General features: G+C 46.8%; 1 long non-coding RNA gene and 1 other non-coding gene across 5 annotated transcripts in view; one reads left to right on the forward strand and one right to left on the reverse strand.

Annotated features, from left to right (window-relative positions):
- Positions 1-904: 904 nt before the first annotated feature.
- Positions 905-21,409, reverse strand: part of LOC129485179 (uncharacterized) — a 62,144-nt gene continuing 41,639 nt past the window's right edge. For 2 of the 4 annotated variants that reach the window (XR_008658630.2, XR_008658628.2), the window contains 2 exons: positions 15,143-15,243; positions 11,129-11,337 (listed from right to left, as the gene is read on the reverse strand). This is a non-coding gene — a long non-coding RNA (uncharacterized lncRNA). Of the gene's footprint in view, positions 1,076-11,128; positions 11,338-15,142; positions 15,244-21,409 lie in introns of those variants that run through there. The other 2 variants (XR_008658629.2, XR_008658631.2) reach the window with 2 other exon arrangements.
- Positions 6,147-6,218, forward strand: TRNAC-GCA (transfer RNA cysteine (anticodon GCA)). Its single transcript has one exon. It is a non-coding gene; the product is annotated as a tRNA-Cys (tRNA).

Raw genomic sequence — 21,409 nt, forward strand, 5'->3', positions numbered from 1 at the left:
ACAATAGCAGGATAGAGTATAGCTCAGGGGTAGAGTATTGGACTGCAGATCCAACAGGACACCAGTTCAAATCCAGATAACCCCTCCGGCTTTTCAATTTTGACATTTTAAATAGGTGCCTACATTTTAACTTCTTTTCTATTAGACACTAGGGTAAAGATTTCATTTTTTCTGGAACCAGCAAATGGTGAGGGTAGAATGTGGTGGTTTTATACATTTTAGGGAGACATGAGACATCAGTCACTATGTGTAAGATGTACATTGGTTAGGTCTGGAAAGGTGGGACAACTTGAGGTGAAGGCAGGATAACTGAAAGCAAGGAGGGGGCTTCCAGGTCACAGGTATATAAGAGAGAAATGGTTGCATTCTTTTGAGCTTCTGATGAGCCTCTCCAAAGGAGGCAATCAGATATGCATTTATCTCAGTGAGCAGAGGGCCGACTTTGAATAAAATGGGAGGCAGATTTGCCCTAAGCAGTTCCCAGCTTGACTTTTCCCTTCAGGTTAGTGATTTGGGGGCCCCAAGATTTATTTTCCTTTCACACTTAAGTGTACAGTACTTGAAACTGGACCTGGGGCTGGGTGCGGTGGCTCACACCTGTAATCCCAGCACTTTGGGAAGCCAAGGTGGGTGGATCACGAGGTCAAGAGGTCGAGACCAGCCTGGACAACATGGTGAAACCCCATCTCTAATAAGAATACAAAAATTAGCCAGGCATGGTGGCAAGTGCCTGTAATGCCAGGTACTGCGGAGGCTGAGGCAAGAGAATCTCTTGAATCTGGGAGGCAGAGGTTGCAGTGAGGCGAAGGTTGCAGTGAGCCGAGATCGCCCCACTGCACTCCAGCCTGGGCAACAGAGCGAGACTCCATCTTGGAGAGAAGAGAAAAAAAAAAAACTGGACCAGAACAGCATCTTCCAGGAACAAAGGCTATTTCAGCGCTTCCTAGTTGTCTTAATTTTTCCCCTTTTCGATCCAGGCATTCCCCCTGGATGGGGTGGTATTGGTCTTCTAATTCCAAGACAAACCACGAGGATTTATAGCTCAGTGAGTGAGCCCTTATAAGGCCAAGAGAGTCTGCAAAGGATGAAATGTCAACAGGTTAAAATATAAGTTCCATGTTGTGTTTAAATTTTGCAACTATCAAAGGCAATTTTATGTCATATTTAAGCTTTAAAAGCAAACTTCTGCAGAAGGGATTATTGAATTATATCAACCATCTCAAAAGCTAAAGGATGTGATGGCGTTCTATGCTTTGGACAACAAACAGCTTTTTTGGTACAAAATCTCAAAATTCATGGAGGTTCAGCTACACAGCATAGAATTCAGAAGCACAATTCATGATTTTTAGTATCCCTTATACTAATCATGTTTTATGAACCTTTTTAAAAAGTACCTAAAATACATTTAATAATTCAGATTTATGTACGCAACAGAAGTTTATATTTTAGATAGGTTAAAAACACGTTCCTGTAATAAAACTATCTGAAAGCAAGAAAGTCTTACTATCTTTACATTGAATGGCAGGAAAACACAACAGAGAAGCAGGCATTGAAGACAGAGCCTGGTCAAGTGTAGTGTCACTTGAGGCTCTGTCTAATTTGATCATTTAGCAAATGGCGCTTTGCTCTACTCCCCTGAGTTGAAAATACTCTGTATTCTGTGACCTTTCTTTTTAGTATAAGATGTAGGAGCCTGAATAACAAAACTTCTTTTATCTTTGGTGACGTGCTTCATAATTTTCTTTTCATTAAAGCAGATTCCTTTTGTTAACAAGATATTCGAATATTTTATTTAGTACTCTTTTTTTTCCTCCAAAAAGTGGCATTGGTAACTCAAACAAGAAATGCTAGAGGGGATGGACACCCCAATCCCCATGATGAGCTTATTTTGCATTGCATGCCTCTTTCAAAACAGTTCATGTGCCCCATAAATATATATACCACTTTGTACTCACAAAAACTTACATTTTTTAAGAAGGGGCTTTTGCTGTTCCAGTTTCAGAAACACTTAGAGCTTTGGCCTAGAACGTGGGTACTTGCCCCTTTCCCCTCCCTGCCCTCCAATGCCTTCTATTAGTGGAAACGGTCTCTCGGGGCAGTCTCCTTCCTGTATCCCCATTACTGTTTCAAATCCTCCACCCAAGCCCGCCAGCCCTCCAGCTACTCTGTAAACAGTCTCCTTCCTCCTTAGCCTTTCCCTGCAAGTCTGCCTTTTTATCCATCCTTGTACACCTGATCCCCTCCAAGCTAAGAGGAAAAGCCTGCCTGCTCCTCTCTAGAGCACATCCTGTGTTCTTTATCCACGCTTTGGCTTTCCCTGGGATCTCATTCCATCAATATATCCTCTCTTTTTTGTTGACACATTTCAGCATATTCATATATGTATTGGCCATTTACGATATACAGGGAACCCTACAGGCACATCTTTGCAGCAATTATGGCAAACTGTGTGTGCTTTGATAGACATATAGGTGCCATGGAGCATGTGGCAGGGGTCCCACCCATCAGGAGGGTCAGGAGGGCTTCCCAGGAGAACACCCACCCAAGTGCTCCACTTCACTGAGACTGTGCTTGTTACAGTCCTTGGTGACCACGTGTCATGGGTGATTCTCATCTTTAATTCAAGCCTTCAGTAGCATTTTTTTTTTCAATCGACATTGGGGCTGTCACTCTTTTTCTGTTGTTTTCTTTGTACTTCTCTGCCACTTTTCCTCAATCTCTTTTGCTGATTTCTCCTTAACATCCCCATTTTTAAACATTCGAGGGCCCAGGTCTTAGTTCCTAGACCACTTTTCTTTTCACTCACACTTCCTCAGTGCTCTCATTCCATCCTGCGGCTTTAATGGGATGACGACCCTCAAATTTATATCTTTAGCCAACACCTCCCCTTCGAACTCCAGCTTCATTTTTGACATCTCCATTAGACCACTTAACAGATGGATTCAATTTAATACATCACAGACTGAACTCCTGACTTCCACCACCCCCTCAAATTTCATTTCTGCTGCAATGAGAATGGCCATCTCAGAGAATGGCCACTCCATCCCGCCGGGTGCTCAGGACAGAAAACCTTGACATTATCCTTGACTTTTCCCTTTCTCTCACACCCTGCTCTCAAATCATCAGCAAATCCTGTTCACACTGCTTCAAGATATATCCAAAATCTGACCACTTCTCATTGCCTCCACCATCAGACAAAGCTACAATCATCTCTCATCCAGGTTATGGTGACAACTTCCTGAACTTGTGTCCCTGCTTCCATACATGTCCTCTAGTGCCCTCAGGCCAGCCAGAGGATGAAATCAGCTTATGTCATTCCTCTGCAAGAAATCCTCCAATCGCTCCCATCTAATCCAGAGTGAAAGCCCATGTCTGTACACAACCTATCCCAATGGCAAGTGAAACAGACATGGGCTCTTGAAACTAGAGGAGTAGATCAAGATGTGCAAATGTTCACAGAAGTTAAAAATGGAAAATATGAGAAATACTAGATGGTAAGATGCAGGGATATTGTAAGACTATTACTGGGATATCAAAGCGATTGCAGGAAGTAAGGACACTTTCCTTGAGGAAGTGATGTTTCATTCATGGCATATTGGTAAGGTAAAATATTTGTGGTAGTTATTATGCATAAGTAGTGTGTATCCCATTGGGGCTGATGTGAAAAATTCTCTCTTGGGTAGTGTGGCCGTCCTGCTGGCTTTTTCCAGGGCACCTACTGTCCATTTTAGCCATAGAAGCTGGTGCTTTGCCCAGCTAAGGCTTCTGCACAGTGAGATGAGGCAGGTAGTGACTCCCGCCCCAGGAAACTCTCACTGATCCCTGTGGTCTCCTTGGGCTGCCTCTGTCTGTGCCTTGTGTGTGTTTCACTCTCCCAACCTCTTTTAGGACCCCCTGAGAGAAGATCATTCTAGAGATTCTATTATCTAGACAGTCTAGATAGTCCTAGATATGCCCTAGACTGCCACTTTGGGACACTGGAGCCAGTCTTCACCACACCATGCCCACCAGAGGAGACAAGTTCTCTTTTATGAAGGTGGAATTTGCCATCACGAAAGAGGCTTGCCCGTCTGCTCTCTTCTTCCTTGCTGAGGGCAATATTGCATAGTTTCCGGAAGGTGGGGCAGGGAAATTTGAGAGGAAAATTTGCCCAACTGCCTTCTTTTCATCTACACTTTTACTTCCTTGGCCTCTTAGGTCTTCTTACTACCTCTGGTTTTGTGAAGAGCCACCCCCTGGCAAGGTCAGTCATGCCTGGAGTTCCCATGCCATGTAAAATTGTCTATATGCTGGTATAAGGACTCCAACTATTGCTAACCTTCTAGTCTCCTTACAGTTAGCACATTGGTCTGAGTAATTTATGTAATTTCCCTATTGGAAGCTTAGGGCAGTTTCCGAGGGGAATTCTAATGTAGGAGGAAGAGGGGACTCTGGGGTAGGGTGGCCACGGTGTGCAGTCGATTCCTTGTTGACGTTCGCTCCAGCATGAGCTGCACACGGCTGGCTACTTCCACGGGCACACTCAATGCAGGAAGCCGTCTCCCAAGGACAGTCACTGACTCTTTTTAGGGCCACCACAGTGAGACCCAGACTGGGAAGACAGGAGCTCGCCTGGTACTTGGAGTTGTAGGACCATTTCAGGCAGAGAGGCCTTCAGATTCCTCCTTCTTCATACAGGGCCATTGGAATTGTACAAGAGCTGCATTAGTTGCTCTCTTTCTTGCTCTTCAGGAGGGCTTCCTAGCAACTGCCCTGCTGCCGCTACCCCAACTCAGCCATCTCCCTCATATAGGGAAGATGACTTGTTTATTTCTCTTGCTGTATATGTGGTTTTATCACTGAGAAGGGGACTTATCCCTTCCTTGATCATCTTCCTCGAGGTATGACTAGAAAGACCTTTCTCTGCCTTTAATAATGCTGACACCATCATTTTGACCTGATTGTAAGCCCCAGCTGACTCAGGAGGGTAGCATTGGCATTTTTATTTTCACTGATTCCTGCAGAGTTTATACACCTCCTTGGACATGGTACTACCTGACTATACTAGGTCCTCACCATCCGAGACACCTCTGGAGAGGTGGTAGGTCAGGGTGGAGAAGGCAGGTGTGGAAGGGGGTGCCATGGGACTCAACTCAAGTGTGGCTGAGGGACAGGGGGTCAGGGCCTGGGTGCTGGGCACAGGACACAGGCAGCAGGGATGCCCCTGGCCCATCGTGGGTGCCTTTTGCCCTCAGACTCACCACCCCCATCGTGATGTTCCAGCCAGGTGGACAGTGGACAACTGCTGTGTGAAAAAAGAGTGACAGCATCAGAGGGGAGGGGCTGAACACCGGGAGGGATGAGAGCTGCCTGGAAGGAACGGGGCAGAGGAACTGGATGAGAGAAAGCCTGGGAGGATCTGAAGAAGGAGGAGGAATTAGGACAAGGCCAGCTGCAGAAGGCAGAGAAGACTTCCTGGGGAATATTTTATCAATTTCTGTCTTTTATTTTTAACCACCCAGAAGGCTCAGTACCTGGAAGGCTGGAAACATGGATATTTGAGTTATCACACGTAAATTGGAAAAGAGAAGATTCCCCCACCCACTCCCTGGTCTCTTCACCTGCTGCCAGGGGGTTACCATTAACTATTGGTCTATTATCATTCTTTTTTTATGGCCACATAGTATTCCATGGTATATATGTGCCACAGTTTTGTAATACTGAGTATTATTATTTAAGTAACTTTCTTTTACAAAAGCAATTTGCTTATCACTTGGCAAATTATCATGAATAGTATTGTATGTCAAATACAAGCTCCAGACACAGGCACTGGGCCTCCTTGCGGTGCATGGGAGGGTGGTGTCGCCCAGTTAGAGTTCTGTCCCCAGTCCAGCACACCTCACATGATGCTCAACAACTGCTACTGTCAAAGAGGATTATCTGGATGACTTGAAGGGTCTTTCCAGTCATAAAGGTCAACAAGGCCACCAGAGTGTCCTCAGCCAGGTCCACACAGAAGTAATGGGAAAAGAGGTGTTAGTGACAGGAGGGAGGCCAGAATTCAGAGAGACAGAACTGCCCTGGATATCCCAACCTGCAGAGCTGAGTCTTGTTCTTGGTGTGTTGACACATGAAAAGGGTATTAATTACACCCTCTCCCTGGGCCTGGGGGTATAGCTCAGGGGTAGAGCATTTGACTGCAGATCAAGAGGTCCCTGGTTCAAATCCAGGTGCCCCCTACCCTGTCTTACTTTTAATCACCAAAGTGGGTCCTGGATCACATGCTCCTCCCAATTTGGTCACAACCAAATTCCACATGGCTGGTCTTGGGCTCTCTCTATTAACCCAACCCTGGGCAAGACATGACCAGGCCTGCTGCCCCCTCTGCTCGTACTCCCCATCTGCTGAGCCCTCAACAGGCCCAACGAGATGCCCGCCTGCCCCCCTTCCCTCGCCCCGGTCCCCGGAAATCACCCAACTGACTTCCAGTTGAAAGTCTAGCACTAAGAGGCACTAAATTTGCACCATGGACCTCTTGACCTGCAGGCAAATGTTCTTCCTCTAAGCTAGAAACCCACTTCAGATGAGTTCCCAATGGACACTGCTTGGGGATGTGGCCTGCCCAGGGGAGGGATCCTCCTGAAACCCACAATAGTTTCTGTTTACTCCAGGTCAGGTCCCACGTCCTAGCAGACCTATCTCATACCAACCGACCCTCTCTGGCCGTTGGCGCTATCCCTCTCCCACTGACCCCTCATTTGAGTCCCTGAGCCTCCTCTGTACTGTGTGGTCTGTTCTCCTCCTTCTGTCTCAAGCTGAGTGCGTGAGCTTTGACATCACTTCTTGCTGGAATGATCATCTGCTACATCTCTCCTTCCTTCGCCTCTTCCTCACGCACATTTATTCTAAAATCAACCCCCCTCCACCCCACCCTCACCCTCACCCTTTAGACGACGGCTGGATTTTGCTTCTTTTCTTTTTTTTCTTTTTTTTTTTTTGATGGAGCTCGTTCTGTAGCCCAGGATGGAGTGCAATGGCGTGATCTCTGCTCACTGCAACCTCCGCCTCCTGGGCTCAAGCTATTCTCCTGCCTTAGCCTCCCAAGTAGCTGAGATTACAGGCATGCGCCACCACGCCTGGCTAATTTTTGTATTTTTAGTAGAGACGGGGTTTTACCATGTTGGCCAGGCTGGTCTCGAACTCCTGACCTCAGGTGATCCGCCTGCCTCGGCCTTCCAAAGTGCCGAGATTACAGACGGGAGCCACCCAGCCTGGCCCTTTTTTTCCATTTTCTACCTTTTCCTCCTCTTTTATCCCAAGGCCAAATTCAAGGCCTTGGACTGCAGGGCTGACCCTAGAGGAGGTGGAAGCTGCCCTCTTGGTGAGCAGCCCAGTTGTCTCAGAAGGCATCACTCAGCAGGTCACCACATATGAGGGATAGGGATTGGGCATAAGCCTGTCTGTCTGGGGGTCCAAAGCCCAGGCCCAAAGGGGCTTCTGAACTGGGATGAGGAATCCCTCCCTCCAGTGGCTGAGCCACCGCCGCAGGCACGTCAGAACACAGGCAAACCGGGCTCCTTCCCTGACAAGACACATCCACAGGGACACGTGGTGTCTGTCCCTTGCTGTAGTCAAAGGCCACGTAGATTCCAGACTTGTGGCACAGGGGTCCCGATGGGTGGGAAAGCCCCTAGATATTTTCTGTTACTACAATGAGTGGGCAGCTTTGGCATTTGGTGGGCAGGGGCCAGGGCTGCTGGGAGTTCTATGAGACACTTCATCAGCTAGGAGAGGAGGCTGCTTTTGCTATCATGGAGATTTGGCAGAGTTTGGAGTTTGTTTGGATGTTTGTTGTGAATTCTCCACATCTTCTCACAAATTCTCTCTACAGTTCTTGGATTGCTGTTCTTTCCTGAAAAATGTCCCAGCCTTCACATGAGAGTCCAGGGAGGCTGTGCATTTAACTGAATGCAGCAACTGCAAGATCCAGTTTTGCCTCTGGTTTTCTGCTATGACACGCGGGAGCCTTAGAGAAGATTCTCTCAGCATAATGCTGGAAGCTCTGCGAGCCGTTCCACGTGTTGCACGGAGAAGCTGGGCCTTTGCTGTAGCCTAGTAGTTCTCCATGCATTAGAATCAGCTCCTTACCTGCAGCTTCTCCTGTTTTATGGCAGCTAGGTCTCTTGCCCTCAATGGGCTCCATTTCAGCCAATCACAGGCACCAGTGTATGTAGCTCTTCTGCTATTGTGAGCCCTGGTCTGCTGGATTCCCATCCAGGAAGAACCAGCTGGATTTTATTGACTTCAGTACAACTAGATCTGGCAACTCCAGTGTCCTCCCACATACCCATTTTTCTGAGGATCTCTTGCTTGCAAATCACACCTGGTACCAATTTCTGTTCTGGTCACAGACACAGGCAAAAACTAGAACCTGACTTTGTCTAATGGAAACAGATGAAACCATCGCTGACAGTACCAGGAGCTCACAGCACTGACGGGAAGGTGTGAACCTAGAATCACAGCAAGGTCACAGCAGAGGGGTCACTGCAGCTCTGCCGGATGCTGGATGCAGCTGCTAGCCCTGCTGCTAGACCAGAGCTCTGCCATCTTGGGATGCAGTTTATCAGCCCTGCCCTGCACATCGTCCAGTCCACATTCAACATCTGAGCAGGCCCTTACCTCCCGAGGTCGAGGTGGGAGTATTTGGCACACCTATTTGATGTAGCATGTTGCAGAGCTATGCTTTCCCCCAAGACTCACATTATTTTGGGTTCCTAAAGTCATATAATAATACAAACATCCACCTCAAGCCACAAGAGAGGGACTGAGTCAGCACCAGAGGGCTGGGTGGCAGAGCCCGTTGCCTTCCTCCTAAGTTTTCAGAACAACAGCTGGCTCAGGGGATAAAAGCATAAGAGCTAGGGGACAGCTGGATTTGAGCCAGGGACCTCTTGATCTGAGTCAAATACTCTACTCCTGAGCTATACTTTCTCTCTGCTGTAACTTAGGTTTAGCATATTGACCACTGTGGCCTCACCCACAGACTCCAGCACACTGTAACTTCCATCTGCTGATCTTAGTCTACCCCTGGCACCCAGCAGATTGATCTCACTACACACTGCCTCTTTGGGCCATGAGCTCACCCTGTCCTGTGCTTCTTGTGAACTCCAGAAGTCTCCTCTGCCCTGACCTGAGGTTTCCCTCCCTCAGTACCCATCTGGGGTCACCACCACTTCCCTCACCCCAGGACCACTGGATGCGCTTTTGGGATTCTCTACCATATACTCCTCTGTGGTCTTCTTCCCTCATCCTATGGCCAAGACTTGGCAGGGTCTGCAGAGACTTGCTTGACACTGCGGGAGACATTTGTCCAGAAAGGCTGCCATCTCCATGCTAGGCCAAGATGCAGCCCCATCTCTCACAGGAGGCCCCACACTGGCAGATCAGCACAAATGGGGAGGCACCAAGCCTGGATATCTGGAGGACTTAAAGACCAGGCCCTAAGGGCCTCTGAACCAGGACTAAGGACTCTCTCTTTGTCCTGCCCAAGCCCTGGCCTCCCTGGCAGCAGGACAGACCACACTGAAGAATGTGCACCTTTTCTCTGGCAGGCAAACCTGTAGCGAGGGATGCCACTCCCAGACCATCTGAGCACCTAGGACGCCTGATGGATGCCAGGATCACAGCCACCCCGGGGGCTACTGATGATGTGGCAAAGATCTGTTAGGAATGGATTCAATAATTCTTATTACACAGACAAGTTCCATGTGAGAAAGAAAGAAAGAGTGAGAGAGAGACAAAGAAAAAGAAAGAAGATAGAGAAAAAGAAAGAAAAGATGAAATAAAGAAGAGAAAAAGAGAAAGAAAGAAGAAAGGGAGAAAGAAAAAGAAAAAGAAAAGAAGAAAGAAGGAAGAAAAGAAAAAATACTACTTTTCTTAAAAATCTCATGTCAGTACCTCCTGGCCTCTTCTTGAGTACATTATAGATTCTCAACAAATGCTTGTTGACTTAAAAATACATAGAACATTTAGGAAACACAAATAAAAATCAGGAAGAAAACAAATACTCCTATAATCGCACCAGCAAAATAACTCCTGTTCAGAGGTCTGTTTCTATTCTTCCAAACTTAAAATGCACAGCCCTGGGCAGAGGACTGAAGTGCTTGCTGCCACAGGGTTGACCCAGGCCCAGCTCCTTGGTGCTCTCCCGTCAGCTCCCTTTCTATTGGGAGTAGTGTCCCCTGTCCTGTTCTGTAAGCATAAGAATTTTGAATTTAACAGAGGGCATATCCCTGAATTTATCTTCCTTTTATATCAAAATTATTGTAATTCTTTAAAAGGTGGTGGGTACTTTCATAAGGGGCTGCTGGGATGAATTGCAATTGGGGTATCTTTTCTGGAAGGCTGCTTGGCAATAAAAATGTTTAAATATCTGCATTTGCTTTGTCTCATATGAGTGTGCAAAAATGTACATACATGGTTGGTCATTGTAGTGCTCTCTGTAAAAACGAAAAAAGCTGCGCCGGGTGCGGTGGCTCATGCCTGTAATCCCAGCACTTTGGGAGGCTGAGGCGGGCGAATCACGAGGTCAGGAGATTGAGACCATCCTGGCTAACACGGTGAAACCCCGTCTCTACTAAAAATACCAGAAATTAGCCAGGCACGGTGGTGGGCGCCTGTAGTCCCAGCTACTCGGGAGGCTGAGGCAGGAGAATGGCGTGAACCTGGGAGGCGGAGCTTGCGTAAGCGGAGATCGCGCCACTGCACTCCAGCCTGGGTGACAGAGCAAGGCTCCGTCTCAAAAAAAAAAAAAAAAAAAAAAAGCTGCATAGATACACATTCTGTGTAGGTGCTGAGAACTCCATGAGAAGACCATTTGAATGGACACTGTGTGTGGCTCTGCAGGCTATGAAGGCAGCTACTGCCACCCAACATGTGGTGGTCAAGGGCAACTTCTAGCCTCTTCCCTTTCATCCTCAATTTGAATTAGAGAATTCATTTTAGCTGTAGCGTTTGTCACTGGTTGACAAAGATATGCAGTTAAAATGGTTTTCAAAGATGCCAGAGCTCCAGTAAATAAAGTGCTTCTAAATAATGTATTGAAGGGGTTTTCTCCTAACCATTGTGTTGGTGGAAGCTATGGGGCTGGGAGTGACGGCATGTCACGTGAATTTAGTACATTTCACCTTTCCAGTCTCTTCAAGTCTAGAGTTGGCCAGGCATAGTGGCTCACGGCTGTAATCCCAACACTTTGGGAGGTTGAGGCGGGCGAATCACGAGGTCAGGAATTCTAGACCAGCCTGGCCAACAGGGAGGCAGAGGTTGTAGTGAGCCGAGATCGCGCCACTGCACTCCAGCCTGGGCGACAGAGTAAGACTCCATCTCAGAAACAAACAAACAAACAAACAAAGTCTAGAGTTACTGTTCAGGGGTTTTCTGGCATCTCAATTTCATCTGTCTTTGAACAATTTTGATTTCTGATTTTAATCAGCAAGTTGAGCAAATAATAAAATAATCCCCAGCTGCTCCAAGTAAGACATCAAATGCAGAATTCAATAGCACTAAATGCAGTAGAATTTAACTGTTTCCACCCTCCTTAGACAAGTGCTGTCGAGAAATCACTTCTGCACACCTTCCCCAGATTTTTGGTGCTATAAATCAGAATAGTCTGGTGATTATTTTTGTGTTGAAGCCTCCACCTTCAAGGTGTGACTTTGTAATTGACTCTGTGGGTATGCTAAGATTTTCTCAAATTATAGATCAAAAGAAAAACGGAGGGTGTGGTGAAGTAAGAGGCAGAGCAGCGCTGGAACAGGGGCAGCAGGAGAAGCAGGGCTGTCTTTAGCTGGCAGAGGAGGTGCAGAAGATTTCATGTTAGGTATAGTTTGGGTTCTACAAATCTTCCATGGATCCCTGTGACCATTCCTTGGGGTCTCACCCTTTCCAGATCAAAGCCCTAGATGTTCTTATTTTTAATTAATTAATTAATTAATTAATTTGAGACAGAGTCTTGCTCTGTCACCCAGGCTGGAGTGCAATGGCATGATCTCAGCTCACTGCAACCTCTGCCTCCTGGGGTCAAGCGATTCTCCTGCCTCAGCCTCCTGAATAGCTGGGATTACAGCTGTCCATCACCACACTCAGCTAATTTTTGTATTTTTACTAGAAACGGAGTTTCACCATGTTGTTCAGGCTAATCTCAAACTCCTGACATCAAGGATCTGCCTTGGCCTCCTAAAGTGCTGGGATTACAGGCATGAGCCACCGCAGCCGACCCAGAGTCCTAGATGTTCACACTAGGAAGGCTGTAATTGAGCAATCTTGCAGAATCAAACACTGCCTTTGGCTCTCTGCTAAGCCTCACGGCTGCTAGAAAGGAGAGATTTTGGTTCTTTTCATTGGACTTTTTGTTGTTTCTTTCTCTAAGCTATCCCAGTACATCAGCTACACTGCCAGCTTCCAGTTCAATGACAAGAAGCAAATGTGTATCTGGAAGCCTGGTCCCTAGTGAGCACTTCATTCCAGATGACCACCAGCAGTAATTTTCTTAGTTATTTTGCCAGTGTGGGCTATAGGTTATACCATATTCCCAGGCCCAAAGATTAACTGGATTGCCTCCAAATTTAGCCTAAGCCAGTCTGAATAATCAATACCATTTTCATAATGATCTGTTGCCTGAAACCCACTCCTAACATCAACTTATGTAGCAGGTAGAAAATTTGGGTACACAGCCAGGTGCGGTGGCTCACGCCTGTAATCCCAGCACTTTGGGAGGCCAAGGTGGGTGGATCACGAGGTCAGGGGATCGAGACTATCCTGCCTAACATGGTGAAACCCTGTCTCTACGAAAAATACAAAAAATTAGCCAGGCATGGTTGTGGGCACCTGTAGTCCCAGACTACTCAGGAGGCTGAGGCAGGAGAAAGGCAAGAACCCAGGAGGTGGAGCTTGCAGTGAGCCAAGATCGTGCCACTGCATTCCAGGCTGGGCGACAGAGCGAGATTCTGTCTCAAAAAAAAAAAAAAAAGAAAAAGGAAAAAAAAGAAAGTTTGGGTACAAAACCAGAAGCTAGCTTTGACTACCTGAAACAGACAAGGTGACTGTTGTCAGGCAGTTCCTAACACTGAAGGAAAGCCTGGAGCAAGAGGCTTAGGAGTTGGGCAGGATCCCAGAGGCACTGGGCAGCCAGGCTTTAGTCAGAGTCACACCGGCACAATGGGCTGTGAAGAGAGACTTCACACTGTTCTGAGCATTAAAGTGTAGGGAAAAAAGAGAGTGACTCCATACTGGATCCATGCCAGAGCTACCGCACCAGCAAAAGAAACTCTAAACTCTTTTCATTTCTGTGTTTCACTCACTTGATTACCAAAGTCTGAATGACAAAATTCCCCTACCCAAGCTTGCTGGAGATGTCAGACAGCATCTCCATCCACCGGTGACCCTCGATGCACCCAAGACCAGCTGTGTCAGCACAGCCAGGTGGCAGGGCTGCTTGTACTGCCCCTGCCGCCAGCTGGAGGGGTTTCTCTTGCCCTAGGCCCTATACAAAGCCTTTTGGGTGGGAGCAGCACACCATGGGTAGTAACTGTGGTCTCTCAGGTCCCCTCTGATGGTGGTGGCAACCAGGGCAAGGTGCAGGATGTGGTCTTTTCTGGGATATTCTGATGTTACTCAAATTACTGGATCTCCAGGATGCAGCAGAGCCACCAATAATCCCAAATTATGTGGATATTTCCCACTCCTCAGTGCAGTTTCCAGCCAAATGGCTGAAGGGGCTATTATGGGAAATTGGGCAGGAGGATTCACAGTCCATGACTGGGTATTTTGGCAGAGTTCTTTTCTCGAGCTTGGCTTTCTCGCCATCAGAGGAGGCAGGTTCTTTGAGCAGATTCAGACCTGGGGAATAGGTCAGAGGCCAGGAACCTCCATTGTGCCAGCTATGGTGGTAGTTCAGGTCTATGCGTCCAGGGGACCACGATGGGCTCCCCATTCTCAGGCCTAAAATCCTCACCACTGATGAGTCACAGCCAAGACCTGTATGGTACAGACCACAGAATAACACCCAAACTTCACTTCAGGCTAAAGTATCACAGTGCTTGGCCTCTGACACACTAGGATCCTCCCAGCTCCACTGAAATCAGGGGCTCCATTTCCACTATCAACCCTCTCACTAGCGTCTCTGTCCACACAGAATGGCTACCAAAATTATTTTCAAGAATGTAAAAGTGCTGTCAGGCTTGGTGGCTCATGCCTGTAATCCCAGCACTTTGGGAGGCCAAGGCGGGTGGATCACGAGGTCAGGAGATGGAGACCATCCTGGCTAACATGGTGAAACCCCGTCTCTACTAAAAACACAAAAAATTAGCCAGGCGTGCTAGCGGGTGCCTGTAGTCTTAGCTACTTAGGAGGCTGAGGCAGGAGAATGGCGTGAACCCGGGAGGCAGAGCTTGCAGTGAGCCAAGATTGTGCCACTGCACTCCAGCCTGGGCAACAGAGTGAGACTCCATCCCAAAAAAAAAAGAATGTAGAAGTGCCACACATCTATGTATTTTTCAAGCCAGGGAAAGTCACATGTGATAAATCCACTCCAGCTTACCTACCCCCTGAAGTCTATGGATTCTTTCTACATTATAGCAAGAAATCCCTAGTATCTCAAATGCATTTAGAATTGGCCTCCTGTGAATCCAGGCTTAGGTCCACCAACTGAGCAAACAGGTTTATCCCAGCTGCTCCAGCTATGGTGTTTTAAATAGAATTTTAATTGGGTACACTCCTAATAAAAAATTCAAGCTCATTTAAAATTATACTCTTTCTACTTTATAAAATACTCTAAGAATCCACATCTACACATGTTCTTGAGGTTTTTGCTGACAGACATTAGCCAGTTGGAAATGATTTTGGTGTGTGAGTCTTCTTCTCTCAGCAACAGGTGCCCAGGCTCAACTGAGATCTTACTCTCATCATAGGTCAAGAGACAACGAGGGGTGGGGAAATTGGTCTCCTGCAGTGAAAACCCTTCCCTCTGGGCTGGTCGGCTTTCAGGCAGGAAGAAGAGGCAGACTTGGATATTAGGTAGAGTTGGTGATTTGGGATAAATCAAGTTTTCCAAATGCTCCCATAAGTCCACCTTACAATTCCTAAAGTTCCACTCTTAATCACTGACCTGTTTTCAGCTGGGAGACTGGGGGAAGCTGCCAATTCCATGGACATCAAAGTTTGGCACCCACAGGGATCAGCCTTGGCTCTCATTTTCAGCTGTTTCACCTATTCGGTGGCAGGAGATCAGAGAGTTTTGTGATACAGACAGAAAAAGGCCTGTGTTTCAGTCCACGTGGAACAGATCATACAGGGTGACACGTGAGCTATTTGCTTTGTTTAAACTGGTAGGACCAGCCATCCTGCCCAAAGGCCGCTTGTAATCTGGGAACTAGATTGGTCCTGAGGGAACTGCAGGCAAAAGTTACTCAACTTTTCTACAATCTGATACGGGCTTCTGGATTTCTATCCCCCCAAACTACCTAGATTTTCATTGCCTTCAAGTTTGATGAGGCCAGATTCCCAATCCACATTCCCTTCATTTCCCTGAAATCACTTTTTACACATCCCTGGTACCAGCCAGGGCACTTTGATTAAAGAAGAGGCCATCTAAGGTGAGTGGAGACAGGGACATCGCTGACAGGATGGCAAGAAGCTCATGCACTTCAGAGAAGCCTGCAGAGCCAGGCTCATCAAGTAAGCAGGACCTCAGCCCACCCTGGCTAGGGAGCGGCCACTGTCTCCACGATGGATGCTGGCTGCAGCCTCTGGCCCTATTGCCATTGCCAGAGCTCTGCCATTTCCAGAATGGATTCCAAATTTGCCCTGCCTTTTATGTGCAATTTACTCAACATTCATAGTCTAATGTTTAGGGGCATATAGTTGGCCAAACATTAGCCATTACCGATTGTGCTGGTGAATTTTATGTCTTGGCAGGGCACAGTGGCTCAAGCCTGTAATTCCAACAGTTTGGAAGGCCGAGGTGTGCAGATTGCTTGAGCCCAGAAGTTTGAGACCAGCCTGGGCAACATGTAGAAACTCCATCTCTACAAAAAATACAAAAATTAGCTGGGCTTGGTGGTGTGCACCTGTGGTCCCAGCTACTCCGGAGGCTGGGGTGGGAGGATTTCTTGAGCCCCAGGAGGCAGAGGTTGCAGTGAGCAAAGATCATGCCACCGTACTCCAGCCTGGGTGACAGAGCAAGACCCTGTCTCAAAAAAAAAAAAAAAAAAAAAAAAAAAGTTTTAAATGTGTCAACTTGGCTAGGCCATGGTTCCCAGATATTTGTCCAAACCAATCTAGATGCTGCTGTGAAAGTATTTTTTAGAGGTGATTGACATTAAATCCATAGACTTTGAGTAAAGCAGATTACCCTCCAAATTGTGCGTGGGCCTCATCCAATCAGATAAAGGACTTACGAAGAAATGTCTGCTGTCTCCTGAGAAGGAATTCTGCTCCCACGCTGTCTGTGGACTCCAGCTGCAACCTCAACTCTTTCCTGCAAGTCCAGCCTGCTGCCATGTCCTGTATCAGACTTGCCAGCCCCCACAATTGCATGATCCAACTCCTTAAAATCTCTATGTATACACACACACACACACACACGCACACACACACACACACACACGCATGTACCCTATTGATCTATTTTCTCTGAAGAACCCCGACTCACACACCAACATCGGGGGGAGGAAATATCTGATCTTATTGTTTTCCTTAACCAGAGACAGGATCTTGTCTTCCACCAGGAGTTACACAATTGTGAATTCCCCAAATGAAATTAAGAGGGTTGAGATATGCAAGAAAAAAAAAAGGTCACCCCAGACCTATGAGCACTAATTTAGCTCTCAAGAAACTGGGTTTCTCTGGAGCTTCAGGTGTCAGGGGGAGCTTTCTAGTGAGGACCTGACCTGCCTCCTCTTTCTCCTGCTTTGCAGAATGAATCCATGTGTTGAAGAAAAGCTAAGAGTAGAACATCCTATCATGTTCAGTGAGTGAAAAGGAAATAGGGGGCCAGGTGTAGTGGCTCATGCCTGTAATCTCATGATTTTGAGGGGGCGAAGGAGGGCGGATCACCAGAGGTCAGGAGTTCAAGACCAGCCTGGCCAACATGGTGAAACTCCATCTCTACTAAAAATACACAAATTAGCTGAGCATGGTGGTATGAGCCTGTAATCCCAACTACTCAGGAGGCTGGGGCAGGAGAATCGCTTGAACCCAGGAGGGGAGGTTGCAGTGAGCTGAGATCACGCCACTGTACTCCAGCCTGGGCAACAGAGTGAGACTGTATCTCAAAAAGAAAAAAAAAAAGTGAAATAGAGAAGGGGGCACCTTGATTTGAACCAGGGACCTCTTGATCTGCAGCCAAATGCTCTACCCCTGAGCTATACCCCCACCTACTCACTTGTTTCTACTAACCACTATAAACCTGTATGGTCACACCCCTGGCTGTCACCATCATGAGATGCATACTTGCTCTGTCACCATGTACCCCTTTCCTATTTTACACCTGCCTGCCAGCTCTACTTGTAACCAGCATTCTTCCTTCTTTAATTCTATTAAAATCACAGGTTTGCAGACAGAACATCCTTCAGACTCACCTAGAGAAGCAGGACTCAAAGAACTGGTTGCTCAACAGACCCTTTGGAGATGAGGCTGGGCTGGGCAGAGCTGGGTTAAAGCAAAAGTTATAGGGCCCCACTTGAGGACTCCTAAGCCAGACTCTCTGGGAAGAGAACTTGGATGACTTATGCTTCTAACAAACCTCCTGTACCACTCTGACACATGGTTTGAAGCTACTGGTTTAAACTGTTCCCTTCCATGGTACAGATCTGGAAAAACTGACAGTAATTAAAATTGTGCCCAAACAAAACACACCTGATTAATGACCAAGTCATGACTAGAATCCACATTCATGATAAAGGGCCACTTTGCACTGAACACTCTGGGGCAGGAGTTGAACTGCCTTTTCCTTTCCTCTCCTCCTCCATTCGCTGAATCCCATGATGTGTCAGATAAAAGGAGTGACCAGAAGACAGGATCCAATCCATGGAAAAGTGGAGAAGTGAAGGATCAGAGAAATCTGTGGTCACTGGGACGTGACACAGGATGGAGTGATTGCAAACACCTGGGCAGAGTGAAAGGAAGGGCCAACAAGTGACACTGTCTTGAACCAGGGACTACTTGATATGCAGCTAGATTCTCTGCCCCCAAAATGTGCCCTCTCATCTGTTTACACTTGTCTGATTGACGCTGTTTCACCTATGTTCCCACGCCCAAGGATCTAATATACATTGTAATTTCTCATCATTTTCAGTGAACCACTGGCAACTGACCTCCTTCAGACAGACCTCTATCTGGCTTTGAACTTACCCTGTCCTTCCCCATGGACCTATCAGAGGACTTCTAGAAATCTTTCCTGCCTAGAATCCTGCAGCCTCCTCCTCAGTCCCTGTGTGGGGCAACCATTTGCAGAATTGTTTAGAGTCAGAAGCTTCCTCTCTCTTTCTCTCCTAAGTTTCATCTTCTCTAATAAACTTCCCATACTCCCTCTCCACTTCACTTTCAGCCTCTGCACAGTGGGGTACTTTGGGCTTAGTCCTACATCTTTTTAACTTTCGGCTCTTCTTCCAGCTCCTCATTTACTAGTCCTTGTCTTTAAAAGGGAGACACCTTACCAGAGGGGTCCCAGCCTCATGCAGGCCACAGACTAGTAGCTCAGCACAACTGGAAGAGCCAGGGCCAGGCACAAAGGCTGGCTGTATGAGCCCCAAAGCTCAGGCCTCCAGTATCCTCTGTATTAGGACGAGGATCTCTGCCTCTGTGGACCTTTCCCCTGGAAGTTTCTACTATAAGGCCCAAAGACCACACAGATCCTGAGGATGCAGGAAAAGGACAATCATCTAAAAGGGTGTAGCAGATGAAGGCAAGGGACTGTGGGAGTGATGACAGCAAGGCTGAAGCCAAAGATTCACTGGGATTGCAAAGGATCATCATGGCACTATGGAGTGTTTTTCTTTTTTTGTTTTTTGAGATGGAGTCTCGCTCTGTCGCCCAGGCTGGAGTGCAGTGGCGCAATCTCGGCTCACTGCAAGCTCCACCTCCCGGGTTCATGCCATTCTCCTGCCTCAGCCTCTCCGAGTAGCTGGGACTACAGGCGCCCGCCACCACGCCCGGCTAATTTTTTTGTATTTTTAATACAGACGGGGTTTCACCGTGGCCTCGATCTCCTGACCTCGTGATCTGCCCGCCTCGGCCTCCCAAAATGCTGGGATTACAAGCGTGAGCCACCGCACCCGGCCTCTTTTTTTCTTTATTTCCTCTTTCTTTTCTTTCTTTCTTTCTCTCTTTCTTTCTTTCTTTTTCTTTCTTTCTTCCTTTTTTTTCTTTCTTTTTTGCAGTTGCAAGATTTAATAGAGTGAAAACAGAGCTCCCATAAAATGGGAGGGGACCCAAAGGGGGTTGCCCCCACATGGGGTTTTGTACCCCCCCAGCTTGAATGTCTGGGGTTTATATCCCAATCATTGTCCCTCCCCCTGTGCTCTCAGGCGATATATGATTTGACTATTTCTTTACCTCCTGCTTTTAGCCTCGTTTGTATTTTAGTGAGCCCTCTTTACTACCTGATTGGTTGGCTGTGAGCTGAGTTACAAGCCCCGTGTTTAAAGGTAGGTGCGGTCACCTTCCCCAGCTAGGCTCAGGAATTCTTAGTCAGCCTAGGAAATCCAGCTAGTCTTGTCTCTCACTTTTTCTAATTGTTCATTAACTAAGTCTTCTAAAGCCTCCAGTTTCTCTTTACTTAGCGGCCATTGTTCTATCCAAATTGGCTTATCTGTTAACCATTTTAAAGGTATAGGTTCTAGAGGCTTAACAATAGCCGCCATCAAAAATAATATCCTAAACTTTGGTGGGAACTTTGTCTTTCCTCTTGAAGCGGTTCCTTCAAACCTTGCAAATTTTTTCCCTGTCCCATACCGGGGACATACCCCATTTCATGCATCATATGTTGACTTTGAGGGCTGTATAATTGCTCTGGAATTAGAACTTGTGCTTCCCATTGTTGTAGTAATAAATCTCTTCCCCATAAATTTATAGGTACAGAAGTTAGAATTGGTTGAATAGTCCCAGATTGTCCATCGGGCCCTTCACAATGCAAAATATAACTACTTTGATATACTTCAGGGGCTTTACCAACTCCAGCTATGTTAAATTGAGCAGGTTGAATTGGCCACGTGGATGGCCAGTGAGAATTGATTGAAATGTCCACTCCTGTGTCTACCAAACCTTTAAATTTCTTTCCCTGAATAGTCACTTCACAGGTAGGATGTTTATCAGTAATTTGATTCACCCAATAAGCTGCTTTGCCTTGTTTATTTGTGTTTCCAAATCCTCCTGTTTGTTTAATTTCACTTTTCCCCATTTCCACATATGGCACAATTAGGAGCTGTGCTATACGCTCTCCTGGCTCTGCTTTCCAGGGAACAGAAGTAGATGCAACAATTTGAATTTCCCCATTGTAATCTGAATCAATGACTCCTGTATGTATTTGTACTCCTTTTAAATTTAAACTAGACCTTCCTAGAAGTAATCCTATTGTCCCTGCTGGCAAGGGTCCACTGACTCCCATTGGGACCTTTTGCAGGGGTTCCCCAGGCAGAAGGCTCACAGCTTTTGTGCAACATAAATCTACTGTGGCAATACCAGCTGCAGTGGGGGACAGACATTGTACAGGGGTGAGGAAATGGCCTGAGCTGGAAATGCCCCAGTTTGGAATGGGGCTCGGGATGGGCCCCTCATGGCATTTCCCAAAATCAGGTTCCGATCTTTATCAAACTTAGAATGACACTGATTAGCCCAATGTTTTCCTTTTTTACATTTTGGACATATTTCAGGCTCAGCAGTTTTCTTTTTTCTCCTATCTGGTGGCCTGACTCACTGATTTTTTCTACATTCTTTTTTAGTATGACCATGCTTCCCACAGTCAAAACAAGCTCCAGGAAATGGAGTATTTCCTTTACCAACTCTCAACCCTGCCATTGCCTGGGCTAGCAGAGCAGCCTTATGCAGATTACCTCTGATACCATCACAGGCCTTGGTATAATCAACTAAATGTGCTTTCCCTCTAATAGGTCGCAGAGCAGCCTGGCACTCGGGATTAGCATTGTCGAAAGCTAATAACCACAACTCCTGAGCAGCCAAATCTCCAATCACCTTTTTAAGAGGCTCCTGTAACCAAGCTATAAAATCCACATATGGTTCTTTTGGTCCCTGTTTTACAGCACTAAAGGAAGGGTATTGTTCTCCACCTGAAGTGATTTTTTCCCAAGCTCTAATGCACACTCCTGCATAACCACTTTGCATCTAAACCAGCCCAGCCACTGACCCCCAAAAGTTG

Source organism: Symphalangus syndactylus, chromosome 6 (genome assembly GCF_028878055.3).
Source record: "Symphalangus syndactylus isolate Jambi chromosome 6, NHGRI_mSymSyn1-v2.1_pri, whole genome shotgun sequence".
NCBI lineage: Eukaryota > Metazoa > Chordata > Mammalia > Primates > Hylobatidae > Symphalangus > Symphalangus syndactylus.